This window comes from Quercus lobata, chromosome 5, assembly GCF_001633185.2.
Source record: "Quercus lobata isolate SW786 chromosome 5, ValleyOak3.0 Primary Assembly, whole genome shotgun sequence".
Taxonomy (NCBI): Eukaryota; Viridiplantae; Streptophyta; class Magnoliopsida; order Fagales; family Fagaceae; genus Quercus; species Quercus lobata.
In genome coordinates, this window is record NC_044908.1 from 78,828,599 (window position 1) to 78,835,186 (window position 6,588).

A 6,588-nucleotide genomic window follows, 5' to 3' on the forward strand; every position below is an offset into this window, starting at 1 on the left:
TTTTGCAATGATGTGTTATATGATTATACATACTAGGTTTCTACAAGAAAATAATAGTGTAGTTGGTAAAGTAGATTTCAAGGAAGTCAACCTTATGTTGAAATGGCATATTAGTACATTTCTTCAGGAAGAGTGGCGCTTTAAGGCCTGATTGGTAGGAAGATTTTTATTTTTGTTTTCAAAATAGTATAAAAACAATTTTCAAAAAATTGAACTTGAAACTAGTTTTCAAATAATGATTTTTATATTATACATGTTTGGCTCCCACTTTTAAGAAAAAATTTTAAAATACTAAAAACAAAAAATACTTGTTTGGGAGACCATTTCTATTTTTGAGATTAAAAAAAAAAAATATATATATATATATATATATATATTTACAAAAAGTAAAATATAGAATTCGTAGACTACTTTTTTTTTTTTTTTTTGGGTGGATAATGATAAGGGAATAGAGCTCATCATGTACTATTTTTTTTTTTTTTTTGATAAGTTTCAAATTTGAAGCATATGTGGGAATTCTTTTTGTAATAAAGATAAGTCCCTTAATTTAAGAGATAAAAGAGTTAGGACAAATATGTGGGGTTCAGTTTTTAATTTATGTACGACTATGTCATTAAAAACATTTTCTATATCCTGAAAACACCCTCTTAGCTGTTTTTAAAATCCTATTCTAAATTAGGAAAATAGGATATTGTTTTTTGAAAATTGAATATAGAAAATATTAGCAAACAATAAATTCAAGTGTGCGACCCACCATTTTATGGATTGCAAAATAAAAAACTATATTTAAATACTCTTACCAAATAGGCCCTTAGTGACCTTCAATTTCAGAAATTGTTATTTCATTTACAAAATTAGCTGCTTCACCATTTAATTTGTCTTTATTATTGAAAGTACTCTTCAAAATAAATGCAGGTTCTTTTGGAGAAGGAATAATTGTGTCATTACCCAACATGAAAACAATTGCTGACATGGTTGGTTGATCTATTGCATGTTCTTGCACACACAAAAGCCTAATTTGAATGCATATTGAAACTTCAATAGCAGGGTATGTCTCACCTAGTGATGGATCAACAATTTCCATTGCTTTGCCTTCCCTCCATAGATCCTAAATCTGTTGACAATATATTCATCATATCAAGCTAAATAATATAAGCCAAATTTATTAGTCATTGTTTGCACTCGTACTTACATGTCCAATCAAATTTGAGGGAGGACCATCAGGATGACAAGTGTTGTTCTTTTTACCAATAATTATCTCTAATAGCAAAACCCCAAAGCTATATACATTAGACTTTATTGAATATAGTCCTTGCATTGCATATTCTGGTGATATATAGCCACTGCGTAAAACAATGAAAAAGAATCCATTGAGCCATGCTCATTATTGAGCAAAAAAAAAAAAAAAAAGATTAAAGATGTTCCATTGGGCACGAACATGGCATATTACATTAGAAATAACATAAGATAATAAAGAGTTATAAAGATATTCTAGATATTTTTCTTAGAGAGGCCTGCAATTTGTACCCTTTCTAGATATGAAAACGTTAGTCAAGTAATTTTGCAAAAACTATAGTTATATCTTTGCAATTTGGTAAACTTACTATGTTCCAACGATGCAATTTATATTTGCTTCGATTTGGTCACCCCCAACTATTCTAGCCATACCAAAATCTGAAATTTTTGGATTCAAAGTATTGTTGAGTAGAATATTGCTGGCCTTTAAATCTCTATGGATAATTCTTAATCTTGAGTCTTGATGAAGATATAACATCCCTCGAGCAATTCCGCAAATAATCTCAAATTGCTTTTCCCAATCTAAACATGACCTTCTTGTTTCATCTAAATGAAGATGTGAGAACTTGGATTAGATTGCATTTCTGCTTACTTGGTTATGTATATAATCTCACTAGTAGGAATTGATATGTTTGTAATTGGAGGACCATTTTCTGGTGATGATGAGTTAATTTCATGGGAAAAGAAGACAGACCAAAGATGAAAGAGTCTAAGCTTTTATTTGGCAAGTACTTATAGACTAACATCTTCTCTTCTCCGTGAATGCAACAATCTAAAATTCTCACAAGGTTCCTCTGTTGAAGTTTAGCAATTAGTGCAACTTCATTTTTAAACTGTTCTATTCCTTGTCCTGAATATTTTGATAGTCTTTTCACTGCTATTTCCATCCCATTTTGCAGTGAACCATGAAATTAAATTTCAGATTTCATTATATCAAAAAAAAAAATTCAGATTTTATTTTGTCATAGTGCACAATTGTTGAGAGAAATTCAACTTAGTGTATTATTTGGGCAAGCCTAATTTCATTTAATAGATTCATACTGAATGAATACCCCTAAACATTCAAGATGTCCTTTCTAATCCATTTACACACTTGAAATAAGATTAAGCAATTTTTGGGACTTGTTCACAAAGATTACCTTATAAATTGAGCCAAAACCCCCTTTGCCAAGCTTGTTAGAAACAGAGAAGTTATTTGTGGCTGCAATAATGGTTCTTAGATCAAACACCAAAAAGTTTGAATTTCTAGTTCCATCAAGGTCCCTTTTACTTGGAGCATCTTCAAAGTTTGGTAAATGGGAAGCAATGCTTTGATTCTTCCCTATCATAAAATAAGTAACAAATAATGTAAATTACCATATTTCTCCAAGGACATAGTTTGGCTCGAAATATTGTTTGAAGAATTAGGCTTCAACCTAGGAAGATGACACACATCTGTTATCTTCCTATTGAGGGTTGAAGCCTAAGACTGTAAATATGATTGGAGCCAAACTTTTACCTTTCTCCAATCATGAATTCCCACACAAAAGCCCCATCTAAATGAAATTGAGCAAATAACTCAAAGAAAAAATGAAATAGAAGAAAATAAGAGGAAAAATTTAAGTTTATAATTTCTAGTTCCTCATTGATAGGAAATCCCACTTGGTGGCCTTTTTTGACCCCTAACAATTTAAAAATCAATTTTCTTAGAGGTATGTGCTTCTGGGTATTGAAAGTTCCTCGAGGCTACCGATGAGGCTATAGAAAATATTAGGACATTCATCAAGTTTTTAGTCGAAAAGGGTAGAGTAATATTCATGTGGCTTGATAATTGACATTTTGAAGATGTTTTGGTCCCCCAATTTTGCCCACTAGGTGGTCTATTATATTGCAAGTTCTATGTTTGCAAAAATATCAAGCATTCTAAAAGATGTGCAGTGGCCTTGGAAACCTACTAGATCAGAAGATCTACTATACATGCTTATTTCCATGTACAAAAATTAACTAGAACGACTCAATGCTCTGGATTCCAACTAAATCTAGAAAATTCACATGCAATTCAACCTGAATTGTAATGAGAAGTAAAAAGGGCACAGTTGAATGGTGGAAGCTGGTGTAAGTCTAAAGCAGCCATTTCCTCATATTTTGATTGGCAGTGAAGGACGAGTTGTAGTTTAGTGGTGGAGTGAAGTAAGAAAAACGAAGGCCTTAATTGAAAGGAGGAAGTAGTCCTTCATATTTTTGCTGGCTGTGAAGGACAAGTTGCCTACTTAAGAATGGCTTGCAAAATTGAGTACAAACCTACAATGGTGATCTCCTATGTGCTTTTTGTAGAAGTCAGTGGAATGTGTGACCATGTGCTCTCTATGTGTTCTTTCACTTGATTTCGTATTAGATTTCTGCATTTATGTATGGTAGATAAAGGAATCTGCAGATGGAATGATCTAATGCACTAAGGAATACATAGGTTGAAAGGCAAAAAGTTTTAGTCTAGTATTTTCAAAATGATCAAAGTTTGGCTCTAAACATGTTTGGAGTATCTTTTCCAACTCACTACATGGTGATTTATAAGATTATCCATGTGTATTATTTAATCAAGTTACTTGACTCATTTAAAAAGTCATGCGACTAAAATTGCACATGGATGATCTCTTAAATTGTTACATCATGGTCATGGGTTGAAGCAAAATAGCTCCAAACATGTTTGGCGCCAAACTTTTTCCTTTCAAAATTGCCTTGGTTGCTTCTTTATACCATCTACTTAGATGCAATACACTAGGTTTCCAATTAAATTCAAACACATGATTGCATTAACTAATAAAACACAAACAATGCTATCTTTTCCAAGAACATCTAATTTTAATGCAGCTATATGTTTGGATTTAATTGGGGAGTCCAATGTACATTATCTAAGTTTTCCCCCAGAAGTTCTACTAAGAAAAAAAAAAGAAAAAGAAAAAGGAATCATCCAAAATTGGAATTTATAGCTGGTTCATTAGATTCATCGCTGCTTCTTGTAAAAATTTGAAGAATTCAATACAAAAATGGAATTTATATAATCATTTAAGTGTGTTTCTCTGTTATTAAGAGTGCTATGTGGTCTGTTAGTTGACACTTTGAAAGATGTTTATACTTTGTACAACTTTATCTGGCTTATGTTTTGATTTGCATTGTTGCATTGATGGTCTGTATTGTTCTGTTTTTTGCAATGCAAAACGCTCCTTCATAAATAATTAGTACAACTTTATCTAGCTTATGTTTTGATTTGCATTGATGGTATGTATTGTTCTATTTTTTGCAATGCAAAACACTCCTTCATAAATAATTAAAAAACAGAAGAATATTAAAGCCCATGTAATAATGCATTTTGTAGCTTTCAAGGGAAAAGAATGTTTTTATAATTTCAGTGATGTTTGTTAAATATTCTTTGTAGTAGACTATATGAAGACATTTTCCTTAACTTTTTCAAATACCCAGGTACACCAACCTCTCGCTCTCTCTCCCTCTAGAATGCTCATTCCATTACATTATCTCCTAAGTGTTTTAGAACACTTATTCCTTTAATGAAATGGAAATAATATATTGATATTATCTATATCTTGAAAAAAGCAAACAAAAGATAAAGCATATTCATACTAGTAAAATTTTAAATTTCTTTCTATTTTTTCATTCATTCTTTTACAAACTCTTATACTGAAGGAAAAAAAAAAACACAAACTAGCATCAGGCATTATTGCTGGGGTAGGTATTTGGCAATGTCACATATTTGGTAAATTCAAAAACATTATATGAAGTCAAAAGGACCAAAAGATGAAGCTTTGTAAAAGAATAAAATATACCTAGTACAACAGCATCCACTCATATGTATAAATCTTGTCCTACATTAGAAAATGTTCTTGTATCCACCAACTCCCCATGCCATCTCAAGCATCCAATCCCTTCACTCTCACATGTGCTCGAGTAAGCCGTACACGAACAATTCCTCAAGCACTCTCGCTCACACTCTTCCAAACTTAAACTCATGTTTGCAAGTGCTTTTGAAGTGTCAGGCACCTTCACATGTGCCAACTTTACGAATCCTTCTCCATTATTGCAAGTGGACACTCCTTGCTTCCTCACGCACCCATGTGACCCATCTCTTAAGAACCAATCACGGGGCGACTTGGGTTCAAACCCAGGTAAGCACATGCACACAAACTTGTCGACATTATAAGGGTCACAGTAACCATTTGGACCACAAAACAAATACTTATCACATAATGCGACTGTGAAAAGGATCCCCAGCCATCTACTCTCAGACCAGGTGAGGAATTGCAATGTTCCTAATTCATGCAAAACAAATCTAGTTTTAACAAATCTAGTTTTAGGGAGAGCTTTGAGATCAGTTATATTATACATGAGGGTGATCTCATCTTGATAATTCACAAAGATAAAATTGAAGGTGAAATTAAAAAATTTAGGTGTCAATTCGGGTACACTGCCCAATCCTTGGCCGGTCCAAGATCTGATTTGCCATAATGGAACCCGATCCATGTAGAAGAAAAACTGGGGATACCCACTTGGATCCAACCCAAACGAGTAATTTCTGGTTCCCATGTCATCTTTGGATTTCCATGATGTTAGGTACTTGTTTAGCCCGATCCTCCGGTTCAACCCCAATTTCATAAGTGGAAGCATAGTATTGGTGCGATAATCGAAGCTTTGCCATAATTTCACCCTTTGGTTGTCTTGTTGAACCAAAACAAGGTTTCCTGAATCTAAGAGCTGAACCATAGAATTATTTGTGGGTGAGACTGAAACAGAAACATTACCGAACCAAATGGGAATGATTTAGTTTTGGAAGTGGAGTACAAGGTTTCCCTGATCGTTGATGGAGAGAACTCCAGAGGTATCATTTAGAGGATTTTCTTTGTTTGCAACCCACACAATAGTTTGTTCGGTAATTTGGTAATACCAAATTCCAATGTAGCGGTGGTTGGAATTGTCAAGGCTGAAAAATCCAAGTGCAAAGGTTTTTTGGTTTGAGAGTAGAGTTTAACCATCCTTGAAGTTACATGCACACACATTCACATGCCCTCCTTTCGGACTTTCATGTTCTATATAGTATATGAGTAATATTAATTGGAAAAACCATGATCAAAACAAGTTATTTAATCGTGTTTAGACTTGCTCAAAATTGTGTAATTTATGTAAAGTTGGATTTAAGTTGTTCCAGAATTAATAGTGCAATTTGGCTTAGTTCTATTGATCGAAGCTTAGGTTCGATCAATCAAAATTCGGGCAAAATGTGTTTTTCTGTAGAATTCCAACTCA

At 33.0% G+C, this 6,588-nt stretch overlaps 1 pseudogene; it reads right to left on the bottom strand.

Annotated features, from left to right (window-relative positions):
• Positions 1-811: 811 nt before the first annotated feature.
• On the bottom strand, positions 812-6,285 carry LOC115991217 (annotated as a pseudogene).
• Between the last annotated feature and the right edge of the window lie 303 nt (positions 6,286-6,588).